At 37.8% G+C, this 17,659-nt stretch overlaps 1 protein-coding gene across 4 annotated transcripts in view; it reads left to right on the top strand.

Moving 5' to 3' along the window:
• Positions 1-5,219: 5,219 nt before the first annotated feature.
• Mgat1 (alpha-1,3-mannosyl-glycoprotein 2-beta-N-acetylglucosaminyltransferase) overlaps positions 5,220-17,659 on the top strand; it is a 118,033-nt gene continuing 105,593 nt past the window's right edge. For 2 of the 4 annotated variants that reach the window (XM_067081563.1, XM_067081544.1), the window contains exon 1: positions 5,220-5,317. The gene's annotated coding sequence lies outside the window, so the exon portion shown is untranslated. Of the gene's footprint in view, positions 5,400-17,659 lie in introns of all 4 variants that reach the window. The other 2 variants (XM_067081534.1, XM_067081552.1) reach the window with 2 other exon arrangements.

Here is a 17,659-nt window from a genome sequence, read left to right as displayed (position 1 = left end):
AGTGGGGTGCTACAACGTGCTCCACTTTAAATATTGCTGTTTGTCCTTCTCAGAGATTTTAAAATAAAAGAAAAACGGTTGGAAATGGAAGAGAAAGTTTAGACTGGAATAATGATTGAAAGTTGACAGACTTAAAATATGCAGACGGTGCCGTTTTAAATTGCAATAAACTGTATCGTTGAAAGGCAATTTATCTTAGTTGAAGTATGAGACAAATACACACACACACACACACACATATATATATATATATATATATATATATATATATATATATATATATATATATATATATATATATATATATATATAATATATATATATAAACACATATTCCCATTTTATCCCAAATAATTTCTTTGGCAAAGTAGAGAAATTTCTGTTTCCGTCTACCAAGCCTCATCATTTTGATCTTTCATCTTTCCTTTGCTATTTTTAAAAACATACTGCGACAAATTATAAAGTATTCAGCTTTAAAAAAACGCCGAACAAAAAATATTTCCGAAAACTTTAAAATATGTTGAGGAGGAGGAGAGGGGAGAGAGAGAGAGAGAGAGAGAGAGAGAGAGAGAGAGAGAGAATGGTTGACTGATGAATTTATTTTTATATACCATCACAAGTATTTTAGACTGAAAGCGGACGCCGCAAATACAGATCAGAGTAATATATCCGTAAGTAAGTTCCTGACAGACTCAACGTTTGTCACACCGTTTCCCTAGCCTCTAAGAAGGGACTAACCTGGAATGATATTGGCCTAATGAAAACAAGTCAGTTTAATGGGAAAAAAGTAAAAAATGCGCCGAAGATTCTTAGCCGCAATCGAGTTTTCTGTACATCGTATAATCGAGGCCACCGAAAATAAGATCCATCTTTCGGTAGTCTCGGTATAATGCTGTATGACCGTGGTCCATGAAACTTTAAGTAACGGCCTGGTGGTAGTCTATCCTATATCGTTACCAGAGCACGATTATGGCTAAATTTAATCTTGAATAAAATACAAACTACTGAGGCTAGAGAGCTGCAATTTGGTATGTTTGATGATTGGAGGGTGGATGATCAACATACCAATTTGCAGCCCTCTAGCCTCAGTAGTTTTTAAGATCTGAGGGCGGACGGAAAAAGTGCGGACAGAACAAAGTGCGGACGGACAGACAAAGCCGGCACTACAGATTTCTTTTCAGAAAACTAAAAAGTCCTAACAGAAATTGGTGTCACACTGACTAAATTGGAAGAATTTGTGATGAATATGCAAAATGCAAGGAACTGGACACAGGTATCAGGGTTGGCGCCTAAGAGCGGCACAATTGACACAAGGCATCTGTGCGATTACTGAGGCGTCGACAAGTTCTGCTCCTCCCGACCCCCTGCCTGACGGAGACTTGGCTCCTACCGCGAGTGACGTGGCACCAGGGAGGTCGTTAAGACTCGGGGACACGGTGCTCAGATAATTTGCACGGCCTGATCATTCAATTACTTAACGGCCTCTCTGTGAGTATCCTATACATGTGTGCATATATATATATATATATATATATATATATATATATATATATATATATATATATATATATATATATATATATATATATACTGAATCACGTGACTAAATATATATATATATATATATATATATATATATATATATATATATATATATATATATATATATATATGCATATATTATATATATACATATAGTCACATTAAGAGTCATTTTGAGATATAAAAACTGCAATGCATACTTGTTTGAAAAATATGTATATATTTATATATATTAATATATAAATTATTATATAAATACATATATATTATATATATTCATATCACATATAATTTTATATACATCTATATATATATATAGATGTATATATAAATTAAATATAATATAAATGTATATAAATATATCTAAATATTGATAAAAACATACATATATATATATATATATATATATATATATATATATATATATATATATATATATATATATATATATATAAAATCCACCGGTCACTTTTGTCCCAAATAAGTATGTGTGTTTTATATCAGTGACCTCTTAACTTCTCTGTTTTCTCCACGACTCTTTAGATACGCCCATCACTACGAACCTTGAACCCAGATGAAGAAGCTCTAACTCCTCTAATGAGATTCGAACCCGCGCAACGTAGAAATCAGTGATTCCAAACCGTTTTAAGGCGAGAAGCACTCAGCCGTTTTCTGGTTATCACAAGAGAACCGCCATAGTTTTATCATTGTAAAGCAGTCCAGTTAATGAAACTTATTTTCATTTCCACAGAAAATTTAGATTTTTTGTACCAGAGACTAGCTAATAGAACGTATACAACTCAGATATATAGGCTATTAGAATGTTAGTGGTGTTACCGAACTTGCACATTATGTACCATTATACCTGTGTACACATTATGTAGATATGTAATGGTATACACAGGTAATATGCTTGCTCCTTAAGAGAGCATACAGCAATACTAAATACGCTAAATTTGTTGTAATGTTGAATAAAAGAAAACTACAAAAATTAATCATTTTGTAGAAGATTTTCCAAAAACATTTCAAAATTTTGCAAAATTTCTGTCATGCCTCAAGTACTGACAAGTAAGATTAATTTTGCAAAAGAACCAGCCACAAACCTTAAGCAAGTAAGTAATCTGATGCACATTTACAGATATCCGTAATACCCACCGGCACACAATTTGCCTGCACAAACTAAGGTATACTTTAATTTTTTTCTTCGTAAGGGGCAGTACCCTCTGTGAACCTCACTCGTTGCATTGTGGGCATCATTTAAGGGTCTTTGTAGCGTCCCTTCTGGCCCTAGCAGCAACTCCTTTCATTCCATTTTACTGTACTTCCGTTCATATTCTTTTTCATCCAACTTACTTCCCACCCTCTCCTAACAATTGTTTCATAGCACAACTGCGAGGTTTTCCTTCTGATACACCTTTAAGTCTCTTTTACCCTCAATTTCTCTTTGAGCGCTGAATGTTCTCATAGGCCCCCCTGCTTGGCCTTGGGTCTAAATTTCATATTCCATTCCATTCCATTCCATGATATGCTTGCTTTGGGTTTGGTTATTTTAATAAAAGCTTTTGCTAATGTAAACGAAAAATTAGAAAGGTAACACAAGTAATACTATTCGGAAAACCTATAATCACAAGTCTTGAAAAATAAGCGTTTTCATAAAAAAAGTTAAATCACATACTAAAATCTTACAGGTCCTTTTGAATATTTAAATCACAGTACAGGCGCCACAGAGTGCGGCACATATGTTTACCTCCCAGAATGATATATTGCTCATGAAGTCAAGCATGCTGTAACATACATGAAAAAAAAAACAGCTAAAATACATCTTTTTGCTATTTTTTTTAGATACAGCAGAGCCGTGTGTGTATCCTATAGGCTAAGACGTGGTAAATGGACCATAGATCAATTTGCGTGATCAGTCTTTACTTACTTTGGCTCATCTGTATTGCTTGAAGGAACTAATTACTTTAACAAAACAATCTTTTTTGCTTTTAAAGCGTGCATCTTGGATATGAACGGTCTCTCCCTCATTTTGGTAAATTTGTGAGGCACAGTGCAAAAAAAAAATGAGGATCAACTTTTAATATTATCGTCCATGCTATGCACTTTTGATGAGAGAGAGAGAGAGAGAGAGAGAGAGAGAGAGAGAGAGAGAGAGAGCGATGCTACTACAAAGAGCTGTTTATTCCTCATTGTAGTAGCATCGCAGAGTGCTACGGCGGAGAGTGTGTCGTTTTCTAGGATCAAGTTTAATACTATTCAGTTTCCCATGGGTTTTATTTTGGCTACAACTCAAATGTGGAATAGTTTGCTTAGTACAGTAGTGGAATCTTCTGATCTCCAAATGTTTAAGCAAGGAGCATTCTACTCTTTGTTGACGTATCCTGAATTTAGTATGATTTTCCTTTTGGAGCCCTATTGGGTGGATAGTCTGTCTTCAGCCGGAGATTAAAATTTAAGAGAAGAAAAGACAGACTGTAACATTTCTTACACCAAACTAGCCATTTACCTATCTACATAATCCCACACACGCTTCATTTCCATGGGAAAATTTCAGATCTCTCTCATCAGTTTATCTCTTATATCAGACATCCTCAACACCCTCCACATTGTCTTTCTCTTGATCCCATCTTAAATTTTTATCAAGGTCTATCTATTCCCCCCCAAAAACAACACAGTTATTCTTCCTCATTTTTCAAACCTCTCACGTAGGTGTGTAATATACAAAAATTTGATTTACACACCCACTTCTTTATCTAAATCCACACTGTTCTTCTAGCAGTCTTCAATCACCTCTTACTTCTTAATCAAAATCCTATCATACACCTTCCCTGGTATACGGTTTATTGTTATGTCCTATAACTCTTACTGCAGCCTCTATCAACTCTACGTTTATTCAAAGAAACAATGATTTGACTCGTCTACCCCTCTGGGGGCGTTCCCTTTTCCGGAAATCCAGAAAAACTACAAATTTGGTCAGCCATACAGTTGCACTGTCTCCACTGTGCTGCAGCATATCACATATAATCCCATGGTGCTGTTTTATTACTATTTACCCCACATTTTCTTATCTTTTTTTTACTAGATGTTTATTCTTTGCCGGTACCTTCCTGTTTCACAAATCCCCTTCTCTTATCCACTTCTGTGGCCTTTTCTTATCTCATTATCGTGACCCCGTCGACTGTCTAGAAAACATTATGGGAAATATCAAATCAGCTTCAAGCTGTAATTGTTCTTTTTTTTAATCTAATCAGTAGCGATAATGACACAGCAAATTGAACAAAAGGGATTATTACAAAACAGATTTTGCTATAACTTGTCAAAGAAATTTAAAATATGTGATAACTAGAGATACTCAATAAATTAACGGCGTATTTACTAAAATATAATATCCATTGCACTGAAGACCAAAATTATTTATAAACTGAAACGTGACAGAAAAAACAAAGAATGACCAACTTGATGGGCCATTAGGGAGGCCTCCAAAATATAAATTCGGATATACTTTGTTTGGTTTTATTTATTTACTTGTTATAGGCTTCTTATGTATTCCCATATGCAATATTCAACAATGCACTTTACTCATTTAAATAAAACCAGTGTTTGAGTAGATTCGCGCAAAAGAAAAGACAAAAACAATCACATGTAACTCAGCCTTTTGAAAACGGCGGTGATCAGCTGTTAGTCGTCGGCAGAGCCATCTGTGGGCGCTAGAGATAACTAACCTGACAACAAGACAGAAATTAGTACCGAATCCCAAGTGGTGTCGAGACCGAAGGTTGGCATCGTTAACACTTTTCTCTTCTTCCTCCTCTCCTTCCTAGGAAATGACCTGTGTTCATCTTCAGTAAATACCATGGGTAAAATACCTGTTTCTTGTTATGTCATCAGAAAGAGCCGAATTAAGATAGGGCAAAACGCAGACCAAACCTTTAATGTTTTACTCTGCCCAGGTGGATCATTTTGTCTCTGTGCCCTGCTAATCTTTTCAAGTTTGGAACTCTAATTTTCCATAGATTTTTGTGAATGATGCCGTATCGTGCTAATTGACGAAATCATCCACAGATCGATTGTGCATAATGTTTGTATTGGTTGCCATTGGTATTGGCATTCTTGAGTCGGTCTTGACAGTGCCTCGATGTTATTGATGAGTTTGAACTTGATTGGAAATAGCTTACACTGTTGCCGACAAGTCTGTTAAAAATTAAATGGCCAAATAAATTATACGTAGCATAATGTCTGTCAGAAAGAAATATGCCAGTAGGCTGAATTGTAGGTACCATAATCTTTTAAAAAATTAAATAACCAAGTAAATTTTAGGTATCATAATAGGTATAAAATTAAATAGCCAAGGTAATTATAGGTATCATAATCTGTAAAAAAACAGCCAATTAAATTATGGTTACCATAATTTTTAAAAATTAAATAGTAAAGTAAATTAAAGGTAACAATTTCTCTTAAATTTAAAAAAAAATAGCAAAGTAAATTTTAGGTAGCATAATCTGTCAAAATTAAATAGCCAAGTGAACTATAAGCAGCTTCTCAGTTAAAGATTTAATAGCCAGATAAGTTATAGGTAGCATAATCTCAGTTGAAAATTAAATAGCCAATTAAATTATATTCATAATCTCTCTTTCACCATAGTCTACTGTGCTAGTTACTGTTTAGCCTTTCCAGTAATCTTAAGGCTAACAAAAACTGTATTGGTGGTTATAGAGGAGGAATAGTCTATAGGCTCGTTGAGGATACTTACTTATCTGCGACATGATCATTGAGAGACCTTTGAAACTGTAGGGCTCACCTAAAGAATGTGTTCTTATTTTGGGCAAATTGAGAGGTGAAGACCAGAGCATGGTACCTTAGTACCTACCATAAGCAATCTAGCTTGTTACAGGTGGGAAGAGACCAGATGGTACCTGTCAACATTTAAAGGGTTAAAGTGAAGCAGTTGGAGGATGTAGAGCCACTGCAAAGAAAGGTAATTCTAAGCCGGCTGTCAGCAGTGAGCTAGACTATGGCATTTGACGTTTTCTTATGTTATTTTATTATGCTTTACAAGAATTTAAAGTAATATTATTATTCACTATGGACATTAATTGCTTTCAACATAAAATATAGGTTTTTCTGTTGTATTATGATGTGATTTGAATGATTTTGAGGTTTATTTCCATTGCAAATGAATATCTTTCCTTCGGCAAATGATATATTGTATATTAAAATTAATAAAATATGACTTGTCAGAATACTGCACTCTCCATAGTTCCAATACGGCAAAAACTGTGTTTACTGATTACAGTTTTGGCCGTATTAGCTATGGAGAGGGGGTGCAGTATTCTGACAAGTCGTAATTTTATTAATTTTGTATACAGTATATCATTTGCCGGGAAGGATAAGTATTCATTTGCTGATGGAAATAAACCTCAAAATCATGTAAATCACATCATAATACAACAGAAAAACCTATTTTATCAAGTTGAGCTAATTAATGTCCATAAGTGAATAATATCAGTAATATTTTGTAACGACCGGCTGTAACTAACTGTAATTGACCTTTGAAGACTACATGGACTTGAATGACCTAATGTGGGGTGGTCAGGTCTAAGCTGGCATTCGCGGCGAAGCCCACCACTTTCCTCCATAGCATTAATGCAAAATTGTAACAAGTAAACACCCCAAATCGTATGTTAGGTTGGTATTTTTAGGGGCTGCCATTGGTTAAAATTTTGCCGCATTAGCTATTGAGGGGATGGGGGTTTGTCATGAATGCCTGCTTAGATCTACCCTGTCGGTAGTGTAGTCTTCAAAGGTCAATTAGAGTTTAGTTACAGCTGGCCGACAAAATATTACTTTAAATTCTTGTAAAGCAAGTAAAATAACATATGAAAACGTCAAATGCCATAGTCTAGCTCACCGCGGACAGCCGGCTTAGAATTACCCAAAGAAAATTTGATACCATTTAAAGTATACTGCTTAAAGCACACTTTGGGGCAGTACACTAGAAAAATTTTCATGGGAAATTTTGCATGTGGGAATAGACTGTGGTCCACGTGGCATCATTTTCAAAGCAATTAGCATTTTGCCATTAATTAGATTGCATATGAGAAGAGGCTATTTTCCTCGGTAAATTTTCAAGACAAAAATTTCAGTTAGGAAGGTTGCACATGAGAATTTCCAGTATGAGAAAGTTTCAAGTGGAAAATTGTTATTGGGAATTTTGCATGCATGTGACCATATGCTAGGCTGTGTACCACAGGGGAAAATTTTTAATGTGAAAATTGCCATTGGGGAGATTACGCTTCAAAGGCTATTTCCCGCATGAGAATATTTATAAGGTGGGAATTACCATTCAAATGATATTTTTTGATACATAACTTTTGAACTTCATTACTGTAGCCTATGGTATGTACAACAGTGTTAGAAGATGTTGGCAGTAGCCATGCATTATGAATCAATTTCTTACCAAACACATGAACCATATAATTTTCTGACAGTTTTCTTGCCTTTTATGTATTTTTTACTGTTAATGTAGTTGCAGTGCTCCCCTTTTTATGTTTCCCTTACTGCTATAAATAACCGTTGTGGAGGAACAACAGTGAGGTGCTTGTGTTTCTTGGGTTGGCAATAACCAAGAGGTGAATTGTACCAATAGGAATGGCAAAGTATGCAAAATACATCAGAGAAACAGATAGAACAGTATTTGCTTCATGCGGGTAAACAAACTATCATGAAGAAAATAAAGGTAAAACATGGCAAGGATACACTCTAACCTAACCAACAATGCTGGGTCGTACTTAACATTTGGTGACACTCCTTAACCTTTGTAAAAAGAGTGCATGGAACCTAATGGGATAAATCCTAGCTTAACCTAACCTGGGACACTGTGTCTTTTCTGGTTGGAGGCTTGTACACAGTTCTACTCCCATAACATTTGTGAAAATTAGTGGTGTCGTTCTTACAGAGATACATGCTGACCTGACTTAACCCAGGATGGTCCTAACTATCCCCTCCAACTTGCCTAGTATCTATTGCTTGCCCCCAATTTTTTTTATAGAACAGTCATTTTTGATTTGAAAGTTTGCATTATTAAATGGTTTTTTTGTATGTTAGACTACAAAGAAAATGATTAAAGGCAGCTCACTCATTATCATTTTGTGGTGGTTCCAGAAATTTTACTTAGCATAAATTGTAGTGCCAACAGAGGTGTAAGATCCTTGAATCATTGTTTATCAGCAACACAGTGGTTTTGGGTTCCAGCAGAGGGATTATGCTAAGCATTAAGGCCATTTTAGCAGTTATGTGTAGTAGGAATGACAGTCACTTAGTTACTGAACACTGGCAAAGAAGGAAAAATGGGAGGAGTCTGAAAATTTCCATTAACTGGAGGATAATTAAGAAAGGTCAAAGTACTGTACTTAAGGTATAAAAATTGATGATCACTTTACAAGACATGTCATTAAACTGGGTGAAAAAATTATGGAGGAAAGAGGTTGTCCCTGCACTGTTTTCATCTAAAATTTCCAGCATGACCTCACAGAGAGAGCTGAAGACATAAAAAAAAAAGGAAATGGGATCTTGGAAAGTTTACGACTCCTTCCCACATTAACCGATAAATAACTCTATATTAATAACTTGCCTCTCATTTTACATATGGAAAAGACACCTCAGTCATCATAACCTATGATCATTGGTACTGTTAATGTTTTTTTTAGCATGAAAATATGTCTCCCCATTGCTTATTGTTTTTTTTTTTCTTTAAAAAACTATGTAGTAAGTAAAATTCATAGCCATTTACTAAAATTATTCAAGACAAGAGTTGTATTAAGAATTATATTGTCAATAGATCTCAGTCTGCAGGACATTACTTTCCCGCAATAGTTTTCACTCTATAATTTAAGCTCTTGTATCTTGTCTTGAGTAGGAAGCAGATCTAGTTCAAATTATTGCACCTAGCAATGGACAAGCATCCTTTGTATTTCAGGTGGGTGAATTAGTTAAAATACTGCTTTACTTAATATTGTGCACCATGAAAGGCCCTACATTGTTTTTAGTATACAGCAGTGAATTTTCAACACAGGAATAAGTATTTCATAGGTGTACTGTATTGGAAACAGGATACCTCCTCTTAGGTTGTTTTGTGGTTCCCTTTAACTCTATATATATGTAAATTTCAAGTAAGATAAAAATCCTATGGGTTAGTATTATCATAAGGTTAAAAAAATTCTTTGGCGTCCATGCGTGTCATAAAAGTTGGAGTAGGAAATATAGTGAATCGTCAGATAGAAAGTGTTATTGTTAAGACATTGTTATATAAATCCAAGGTCAGCCATTTTTCTGTGAATTGATTGTAAAAACTGAGAAGTCCCTGTTCGGGGAAGCATCTTGTGTGGATATTTCATGACAGTGAGAGGGTGTTATACTGCTTTGTTAACTGGTTCAGCTTTTTTGATAGAAGAGCAAATGCATGGGAAATAGGCTAGTCAAATTTAGATTTTGAATGTTGATGGTTAGGAGGTGGTACTGTAGTATATATCTGATATATGTCTGAGGCCATTTTAAATGTATCATCAGTTGCCAGACTGGTACCTTGTCAAGTTTTTGGAGCATGTTACAAATTTTCATGTGAGATATTCATCATGAACTCAATAATCTTATCAAAGAAAACTTTCCTCAGCAAAAAAAAATATGAATTTGGGTAATATAGAGTATCATGTCCTTCCACATTGCGTAGTTGTGGAATTGGAAATATTGATTGCTTAGTTGTAGAATTGGAAATACCTATATGTCAAAACGTTGCTGGTTTTACCTTTTTAAGAGGTCCAATACCACTCAGTTTTCTGAAGCTTTGTTCCAGTTTAGCCAAATTATGGAATTATTTTCTGTCATGGAGCTCATTGGATTGTTGGAACTTAAGTTCAAACTAGGTATGTACATATGCTTTTTATTAAGCAAGCTTACATGAGTCATTTCAGTTTGATTAATTGTATTAATTTTCTAAAGTTTATTCTCTACATATATATTTCTTTTTACATACTGGGATTCTTTCCTTATTGGAGCCCTTGGGCTTGTAGCCTTCTGCTCTAATAGCTATAGTTGCAGCTTCTGTAGTAATATTAAAAAGAGTAATTTGGTTTTTGAAAGAGAGCAACTTCATCTAGAGATGTAGGCGCTTGATATGCCAAGTGTGACTTTATTAAGGAGATATTGCAGACCAAGGCCTCCGGTTTTTGCATGAAGTGTATCCATAGTCAGAATTCTGAAATATCAGTTGCTGTTTTTTGCTCTCACTGATTGCATTCCCAGTATAGAATTGCACCACTTTTATTTGTACTATGTATATAAAAAAGGAATTGTAGTTCTACATTCAATTTTCATATAAGTACCTTACCAAGTAATTACATAGCTATACTTTCCACTCGTGCGGCAGCTTAAATTTTAAAATCCGCAGTAGCACTCCGATTGTTTAGTCTTGGTGACCAATCCCACCCACTAACGGGAATATTAGGAACAACTTAACAGACAACCTCATTCTCTCTCTGCCATGCTCAGTGTAAACATCAGGTGTTTGCAGCAGCTTTGTTTATTATTTGCCGGTTAGATAACCTGATTTTGGTGAAATATTAGCACTGATTTCAAGTAGCCTTAAAGCCTACGGCTTTCAGGATCAGTATTTTATTGTTTTGTTATTAAGATCTGATTCAAGTTTATCATACTTCAATTTTGCAATCGATTGATTAACTCTCCTTTACTGAGTAGCGTATTATAATGAAAATATCATGTTCGCTACCGAACCGATGTTTTCAGTGGCGAATACATATTGGAAGTCTCAAATAATGTTTGATAAAAAATTGAGATATGTTTCAATGACCATAGAAGTCACGACGCCTGATAACTTAAAATCATTCATTCATTTGGGTGATGGTACTATGTGTACTTCAAAACAATTGGTGGTAAAGAATTGATTTACAACATTTTCTTATTACACTTTCCTATGCAGAGAACTGAAAAAGTGTAAGGATAGAACGTGGTAAGGAGAGTAATTACTTATTTTGGCGGCAATGGGCTTTTGGAAGAATAGACTTTCTTGACAGCCGAGAATCTGCGCCAAGACCAGGAGTGCCCCCTAGCTTCGGCGGCAAGCACCCAGGAGCGCCTGCTAGCTTCCGTGCGGAGCGCCTGCTAGCTTTGGTGCTGAGTGCCCAGGAGCACCTGCTAGCTTCAGTGCCGAGCTCCCAGGAGCGCCCGCTAGCTTTGGCTCCGACCACCTATGAGTGCTCACTAGCTTCTGGAGCTACTACCTCGCCTGGCGCCCAGCTACACCTGGCGCCATTCATGTCCTGGGAGCACCCAGCTCCCGAACACCTGGCTCTCTAGCTTCCTTCCTGTGCCTTTGCCAGCCTTGTTTATGGGTTAACAGAGGTTAACCTTGTGATAGTGTAGTGCTGTGCAGTGGAGGAGGTGACTATCCTGCCTGTCAGATCTCCTAGACCAAAGGTCACTGTCCTGCTCCACTAAACCTGTTGTCTAGTCCTAGGCATCGGCAGGCAACCATTGAAAGGGTGTCCAAAATTATGTGCTTTAGTGATATAGATTCCGGTTTGGGAGTCCATGGTGCTTGTCTCCTGAACTTCCAGTTGTGGAGCACCAGTATTTGGCGCTAAAACTCTTGTCCAGCGCTCCTAGGCGCCCAGCAACTTCCAAGCGTCCAGTGGCTCCAGAGGTCCCCCTGACACTCCTAGACGGAAGAAAGAAGATATACCAGAGGTCCAAAAGAGGTTGATGGGATTTGCCCACGGAGTCACCTCTCTGGTAGAACCTGTCACTCACAGTTCATGTAGTGGAAGACCCTCAGACTGCCGTTGGAAGAGACATCCCTTTTAGTGCCCACCAGTTGTCGGACTCAGCATTAACCCTGACAAGAGGCGTTCTAGGTGTTTTTCATGGCGCCTCTCAACCCTTGAAGAGATGTTGTGACGAGATGTCTCCTATTATGTTCCAATGGGCTAGAGAGTTTTTTGTCTGCGACATTTGACAGTCACAGTCTCCGAGTGCTTAGTGCCTGCTCCCGAGCGCCCGCTTGATTATCTTTGCGCACTGGTTGCCAAAATTTCGGCGCCGATTCCCGAACAGTCAGTGCCAATTCCAGAACGCTTGGTGCCTACTGCAGAACATCGATATATATCCAGTACTTGTCTCCTGCCTGTGAACATTTATCACCCATTCACAGACAGTTTTTTAGAACACACTGTTGTTCTTTCTTGAACGCCATCAAATGATGGCACCAGTTCCCAATAGCCTGGCACCAATTCTTCAGTATCAGTCTCCCGTATCTGGGCACCATATGGAGAGCATTAGTCTGTGTATAAGGACGTCCCATTTTCGTTATTTTTGGGCTTGTGAAGAAAGCTCCCTCCTCTTGGACAGCAGGAGCTCTGGTTGTTCTTTGTGGGTAAGAACAACTGAGGTGTCTTTTAGAGATCTCCACTCTTAACAGTACTTTGAAACCTCAAGAAGAGAAAACTTGGGTGCTTTCTTACTGCTCAGGGAATCACACAATCGCATTCAGCCCTGTTATTTTCACCTCTGGGCTCACATTTCCTCTTCCCTCAGGACACAGTTGAGAGAACTGTGTCTGTTCTGCAGAAGGGTTTGTCTCAGTTTGTCAAACCCACAGATATGTCTTTGCTAGGTTTCCATGTTTTCTGCATATGTCTTCGGCCTGTGTATAGTGTTATTGAGTCCATTATAATTGAGTCCGCTCGAATGTCCAAGTGTCCACCGACTGTCAAAAAGTCCACAGGCTCGGCAGCTAGTCCTTATGGTGGTCTGCAGGTTGGGACGAGGATCTGCAAGTTCCTTCGGTTGTCCGTGAGACTACATAGTAGTCAGCGAATATGCACGGCCCACAACGCCCCTTTTTTCTCAGAATAGAAGACAAAATTCAGGATAGAGATGAACCAGACAATTCTGTCATCCAATCTCCAAGGGCATTTGGATGAAGACCTGAGTTATGCAGGAAGTATCCTTCCATGTCCCTGCCAGACTCTGGGAGTATCTCAAGTCTGTCTGGCAGGACAGAGTTCTCTAGCGCGAGGATCTGTGTTCCAGCCTCTCAAGGGCACTCTCAAGTCCTCACCCTCTAGCGTTTGACTCCATGTTCTGGAACGTCATTCTTTACTTGGACGACTGACTTCTTCAATTACCTTCAAAGGAAAGTGCGAGGAGGCTTTCTAACATTTGGGGAAGGGAAACACAGCTGGGCACTTGTTTTTCCTCTTAGCCCTGAATTAGGTCAGACCTACAGCAGTGGCTGTCCAAACATAAACCATTGTAAGGGAAGTGCCTTCATGCTACAACACCAGATCTACTTTTCCATTCAAACGCCTAGGATGTGGGTTGGGAAGTCTGCTTGGGAAACCGGATAGTTTGCGGAACGCGGCCCTCGGAATAACAGAATCTTCTCAGGTAGCTAAAAGCTTTTCACTTACGACTTCAATGCTTATCAACCCTGTTGCACTCCTAGACTGTGGTAATCTTGTTACAAGATCACGGTCCTAAGTACAGGCAGTCCCAGGTTAACAGCAATCCGGTTTTACAGCGCTTGTCTGGTGAGGAAAATCGGCAATTTTCGGCGCCGGAAAACACTGATTTCCACTTATCGGTGCTTACCTAACAGAGGTGCCAATTTTCTGTTAGTGGCGATTTTCAGTTATCATCACACCCTCAGAATGGAACCCCCACTGATAACCGGTGACTGCCTGCATATTAACATCTCTGTCAGATAGCAGAAAGCTTTTCACTTACAGCTTTAATGTTTGACAATCCAATTTCACTCCTAGACTGTGGTAATCTTGTCACAAGACCACAGTCCTAAGTATATTCTCATCTCTATCAGATAGCTGAAAGCTTCACACTCATGGCTTCAATGGTTCTTGGGCCTTTTTCACACCTAGATTGTGGTAATCTTGGTTCAAAACCACAGTCCTTAAGCATATGGAAAAGAAGGAACTCTCTCTCTCTCTCTCTCTCTCTCTCTCTCTCTCTGGTTTGCCACCTTAAGGAACCGTTGCCTTCCTTCATTTCGTTCTCCAATCCTAGACCCTCTTGCACGGGCAACTGACGCCATACTACAAGTTAGGCCCAACCTGGACCTTTAACGCCCTTCTGCATTCTAACTTGGTCAAGGGAGGGCTGAAGAAGTTTTCAGGTTCATTGCAACGTAACGATAACACTCTTAACCCTGTTCTGGACCATGAATATTGGTTCCCGAACCAGATATGGTTGTTGGTGGACTCTTCACGGTTACTTCCACAGTCCATATCTACTCAGACAACCTCACTGCAAAAGATACCACTTAAGAGTGGATGACTCTTTTCTCGGACAGATTTACAGACTGTCCGGGAGCTTGCCTGGAAGAAGTGAACTTTTCAAGACCGATTGCAGAGACTGTTGCAAGATGCAGATAGCAGTCTTCTTGCCAAGTACTCCAATCTAAGTAGGCATTCTTCTGTCGATGGTGTAACAGCTATAACATCTCGTTTGCGAATTCCTCTTTAGCTCAGATAGCAAAACTCCTCCTATACCTGAGGATCACAAAGGGGGCTCTCTTCTTCCACCTTCAAGGGGCATAGAGCAATGCTAGGCTTAGTATGTAAATGCAAAGGTCTAGTTTTATCTTCTAACCAAGATCTAAGCCACCATGAAGTCTTTCGAGACTTCCAAGGCAGAGAGGAATCTACTCCATATATTGGAATTTGGACGTAGCTCTCGAGTGGTTAACGGGCCCCTCTATCGAGCTTCTCTGTTCCATGACTCTTATCTCAACTAGAAATCCCTGTTCCTTGTAGCCCTGGCAAATACCAAATGAGTTGGTGAGCTTCTAAATATAGACAGGCAAGCAGATTCTGCTCAGGCAGACAGGGTCTGTGCTTTCTTCCTTAAGTGATTGTTGGACATCCCTGGCTCTGGGAGAGTGAGCGAAATGTCTAGTTTGAGCTTTCAGGTTTTACCTGAAAAAGCATTTTAAAGAGAGAGCCATCCATACGTAGAGTGTCCAGACAAGACACTCAGTCTACAAATGCATTGTCCTTCATCTCCAATGAACTGTGTTTTTGAGATGCACTCTCAGATGCAGGAAAATGATTTGCCTACCTGTTAAAGGAAAGCTAAGATGCCAGAATTGCTTTTACCTCATTAGCTTTCAGGTTCAATATGTCACTCACTGCCGTTTGACAATCGGCCCATTGGAAGTGCAATAGTTCTTCACTTCTAAATTCTTCTTGAAGTCAAAACAGTGATGCTTTGCCAGCCAACGGAATACTCCTGGGCTACAAAGCTCCCACTTACGTAGAGGCAATCCTCAGCTATACTGCCGCGCCACTACAGGTTAAGATGGGCACCAACCAGAGGCAGTATTCTCCTGCAATGGCTCTCTTTAACTGATAAGGAAACAACAAGCCTTGTTTCCAATGCTAGCAGCTTTTTTTTTTATTTCAAATTCATTACTTATCTTAATGTTTTGGAATGGAATATTTCCATGTCTCCCACCTCCTGTCAGTGTGGGAATCAGCTATGTAATTACTTGGTAATTACTTATATAAATATGTTATTTTCATGATAAAATTATATATATACTTACCAAGTAATTACAGAGTCAGAGCGCACCCTCCTCCCTTCCAGTGGACATGAGGGCAGAAACAGAATGAGGTTGTCTGCTAAGTCGTTCCTGGTATTCCCATTAGTGGGCAGGACTGGTCACTTACACTAAACAATCGGAGCACTACTGCGGATTTTAAAATTTAAGCTGCTGCGTGAGTGGAAAGTATAACTGTAATTACTTGGTAAGTATAAATGAAACTTAATTTTATTATGAAAATAACAGTTTTAGCATGCACACCATGATGGTTAAATTATTTCTTACCTCCAAGCAAATATGGCCACTAAATAATGAACAAAAAAGGGGGTGCTCTGAAGTTTGTAAAGTATATAAAGGAATAAGTTTGATGTCACGTACTGTGAAAATTTGGAGGAAATGTGAAAACTTAAAATCAACAAATGTCCTTAAGGCTTCATATTAGGGAATTCAAGAATAGGGAGATGTTGTATATTAGTAAGTACCATAGAAAAGGAAGAGGTGATGCTGTATATTTGTGGATATTGAAAAGGTACAGTATTTGATAGACTTGCAAGATGGTACTGTTGCAAAAGCAAGAGTATTGCTGGAAGAGTCACTTAGCTATTTATGCTGATATATCATAATACAAGATCTAGAGTAAAGGCAGAAAGGGAACCCTGTTAGATCTGCTAGCTGACCTCATACTGATAGTAGGATAAGAGGAAGAGGTCTTGCAGAATAACCACAATATTTTTTCTGCCTTCATTCCATTTTTAAAGACAATTAGAATTTTTAGGAAAACTTAGAAAATTGTAGCCAGCTTTTTTATTTGTTTTCTATCTTTTTAATTTTTCATTTGTTTTCCTTCCACATTCTCAGTATATTTTAATCTAACGTTTCACACCTCTCATTTCCTATCATATCTTGGGTTTTTAATTATGGCGCTGAATGGCCTTCTGTCCCCAAAGTTTGCTCTTTGTTGCTAAGTACTATTGTGCATTGATTCATTCAAACTTGAGATTAAGGAACATCCTGATATTTGATGACACTTTATTCAGTCACCCAGATGTCACAGTTGGCAGCACAGATACTATAGTTATTAAAAAAAGTTGTATCAGAAGGATAAGGGTCATACGTAATACTAAACAAATTAATTTTTTTAATTATTTACTTTTCATAATGATGGATGTGGTATAGCAGAAATTTCAAAGTACTGTACAGTACTGTATTATTTAGTGGTGTTGAACATCTGTATAACTCTCTCTCTCTCTTCTGTATACATGCTGTTATTTACTGATACTGGACAGTCATTTTAAGCCTTTTAAAGATATTTGATAGCTATGTTATTTTTTTATTTAGTTGGGTATATGAAAATTTACACAGTCATCACACCATCTAAAATGTGTTGGTTACTTGAACTTGCAAAGTCCTAAGGAATGTTTATGTCTTTCAGCAAGATGTAAAAGACAACTGATAAAATGTTGTCTTGAGACGAAGCTTAATTTTATA

The sequence above is a fragment of the Macrobrachium rosenbergii genome, chromosome 3, assembly GCF_040412425.1.
Source record: "Macrobrachium rosenbergii isolate ZJJX-2024 chromosome 3, ASM4041242v1, whole genome shotgun sequence".
NCBI lineage: Eukaryota > Metazoa > Arthropoda > Malacostraca > Decapoda > Palaemonidae > Macrobrachium > Macrobrachium rosenbergii.
The sequence above is the reverse complement of the archived record's forward strand: the minus strand, read 5'-3'. Positions and strand labels throughout refer to the sequence as shown.